This window comes from Galeopterus variegatus, unplaced genomic scaffold, assembly GCF_000696425.1.
Source record: "Galeopterus variegatus unplaced genomic scaffold, G_variegatus-3.0.2 Scaffold3417, whole genome shotgun sequence".
NCBI lineage: Eukaryota > Metazoa > Chordata > Mammalia > Dermoptera > Cynocephalidae > Galeopterus > Galeopterus variegatus.
Genome location: NW_007729528.1, coordinates 2,933 through 6,312, shown reverse-complemented (window position 1 = coordinate 6,312; position 3,380 = coordinate 2,933). Strand labels below are relative to the sequence as shown.

At 48.1% G+C, this 3,380-nt stretch overlaps 1 pseudogene; it reads left to right on the top strand.

Annotated features, from left to right (window-relative positions):
• LOC103600680 overlaps positions 1–2,492 on the top strand; it is a 3,266-nt pseudogene extending 774 nt beyond the window's left edge.
• Positions 2,493–3,380: the final 888 nt, after the last annotated feature.

The following is a 3,380-nucleotide window of genomic DNA, read 5'->3' as shown; positions in this document are numbered from 1 at the left end:
GAGAAGGTGAACAAGCAAAAATCTGCCTTGAGATCATGCAGAGGACTGGTGCTCACCAAGGGCTGTCCACCATGGTCTCTAGTAAGCTGGATGCCATCATGAAAGGCTGGAAGGACATAGTTGCTAGACTGTAGACTCAGTCTGCTAGACTGTAGACTCAGCAACTGTTCCCATTCTTAAAGAACACCACCGCTTTGTCATTGGCAAAAACGGAGAGAAATTTCAAGACTTGGAGCTACAAACTGCAACCAAAATCCAGATCCCACGCCCAGATGACCCGAGCAATCAGATCAAGATCAATGGCACCAAAGAGGGCGTCAAAAAAGCTCGCCATGAAGTCTTACACATCTCTGCTGAGCAGGACAAACATGCTGTGGAGAGGCTAGAAGTGCAGAAGGCCTTCCACTCCTTCATCACTGGGCCATATAATAGACTTGTCAGCAAGATCATGCAGGAGACAGGGGCGCACATCAACATCCCCCCACCCAGCGTCAACTGGACAGAAATTGTCTTCACTGAAGAGAAGGAGCAGTTGGCTCAGGCTGTGGCTTGCATCAGGAAGATTTATGAGGAAAAGAAAAAGAAGACCACAAGCATTGTGGTGGAGGTGAAGAAATCCCAGCACAAGTATGTCTTTGGGCCCAAGGGCAATTCATTGCAAGAGATCCTGGAAAGAACTGGAGTTTCTGTTGATATCCCACCCTCAGACAGCATTTCCGAGACTGTGATTCAACAAGGTGACCCTGAAAAGTTAGGGCAGGCATTGACTGAAGTCTATGCCAAGGTAAATAGTTTTATGGTCTCCTCTGTCTCTGCTCCTTCCTGGCTTCACCGTTTCATCATTGGCAAAAAAGGGCAGAACCTGGCCAAAATCACTCAGCAGATGCCAAAAGTTCATATCGAGTTCATGGAAGGTGAGGAGAAGATCACCCTGGAAGGTCCCACGGAGGATGTCAATGTGGCTGAGGAACAGATTGAAGGCATGGTCAAAGATTTGATGAATCAGATGGACTCTGTGGAGATCAACATTGACCACAAGTTCCACAGGCACCTCTTTGGGAAGAGCAGAGCCAACATAAACAGAATCGAAGACAAGTACAAGGTGTCCATGAGCATCCCTCCTGACAGTGAGAAGAGCAACCTGATCCGCATTGACAGGGACCCACAGGGCATGCAGCAGGCCAAGCGGGAGCTGCTGGAGCTCGCATCTTCCATGGAAAATGAGTGTACCAAGGCTCTAATCATTGACCAAAGATTTCATCACACAATCATTGGGCAGAAGGGTGAACAGATCCGTGAAATTCGTGACAAATTCCCAGAGGTTATCACCAACTTTCCAGACCCAGCACAAAAAAGTGATATTGTCCAACTCAGAGAACCTAAGAATGAAGTGGAAAAATGCACAAAATACATGCAGAAGATGGTGGCAGATCTAGTGGAAAGTAGCTATTCAATTTCTGTTCTGATCTTCAAACAGTTTCACAAGAATATCATTGGGAATGGAGGTGAAAACATCAAAAAGATCCGTGAAGAAAGCAACATCAAGATTGACCTTCCAGCAGAGAACAGCAATTCAGAGACCATTGTCATCACAGGCAAGTGAGCCAACTGCGAAGTGGCCCAGAGCTGGATTCTGTCCATTCAGAAGGATCTGGCCAACATAGCCAAGGTGGAGGTCTCCATCCCCGCCAAGCTGCACAACTCCCTCATCAGCACCAAGGGCCGTCTGATCTGCTCCACCATGGAGGAGTGTGGTGGGGTCCACACTCACTTCCCCATGGAAGGTTCAGGAAGCGATATTGTTGTCATCAGGGGCCCTTCCTCAGATGTGGAGAAGGCCAGGAAGCAGCTGCTGCACCTGGTGGAGGAGAAGCAAACCAAGAGCTTCACTGTTCCATGCCAAGCCAGAATATTACAAATTCCTCATTGGCAAAAGGGGTGGCAAAATCTGCAAGGTGCATGACAACACTGGAGGCCACATCACATTCCCAGCAGCTGAGGACAAGGACCAGGACTTGATCACCATCATAGGAAAGGAGGATGCTGTCTGCGAGGCACAGAAGGAGCTGGAGGCATTGATCCACAACTTGGATAATGTGGTTGAAGACTATATGCTGGTGGACCCCAAGCACCACCGCCATTTTGTCATCAGAAGAGGCCAGGTCTTGGAGAAGATTGCTGAAGAGTATGGTGGGATGATGGTCAGCTTCCCATGCTCTGGCACACAGAGTGACAAAGTCACCCTCAAGGGCGCCAAGGGTTGCATGGAGGCAGTCAAGAAATGCATTCAGGAGATCATTGAAGATTTGGTAGACCCCTGGGAGGCTTGGAGTGGGGTTCTACGCACTGCATCCCGCATAGCAACTCAGCAAAGCAGGTGGGTGAGTGTTGCCTCCTTCCCGCAGGAACGCCATTCCTTCATGCAGCCCCACCAGGTTCAAGAAGCCTTTCTGGTGCCCTGTCTCCCTTTCTCAGCCTTTCCTTTTTTCTGACAGTCTGTGAGAATGCTGCCTTTGAAAGCAGCATTTTAAAAAAATGAAAATACAGTTTACCCAAGGGGTAAGCATGTGTGAAGGGCAGAAAATGGGCTGAGGGAAAGAAGATGCCAGAGTGAATCCGTGGATAAACGGTTGGACGACAGATGTGCTAACGTTCTGATCGGATCATTATCCAACATATGCATGTATTGAAACAAACTGCAACCTATAAATGTGTATAATTAAAATAATAAATAAATGAAAAAAAGAACATACTAAATCTAATGTGTTACATAATCTTACTATTAAGCATTTTCTTCTAGAATNTGAAGCACAACCTGAAGGCTAATGTGAGAACAGAATCAGAAAAGGAACTGGCTGACTCCAGCGTTTAATGGAAAGGCTGAGGTGGCCGGACTCACCCATCCCCCCAGGCACAGCCTTGCCGGGCCGACCCCACATCTGCTGCCTGAGGTGCCACCTCAACTCACGCACAATGTCAGGTGGGCACTGCCCTTGCTGGGCTCTTCCTCACCTTGTCTGTGCTCTCACTACTGACCAGCCCTCTGTAGATGGACATGTTTTTCTTTAGATACGTTAATACATCCAGTGTGGTTCTGCTCACGTCTGTAGACCAGGGACCTTACACCTCTGCTCTGCTCCACTATGTGTGGACCTTGGATAGCCTTCTTTTAAAAAGTTGATTACCACATTTCTAAGTTCTCAGGGGAGGGGGAATTCCTCACTATGGACTCCAAGAAATGGTGACAAATCTCATGGAGGGACTAGGCCCAGGAGGGCTGGAGTATTCAGGGATGGCTTCGTGAAGAAAGATGAACTTGAGGTGGCTTTCGACAGACTCACAGGACTTCCACAGGCAGAGTGACATACGGGAATTTTAGA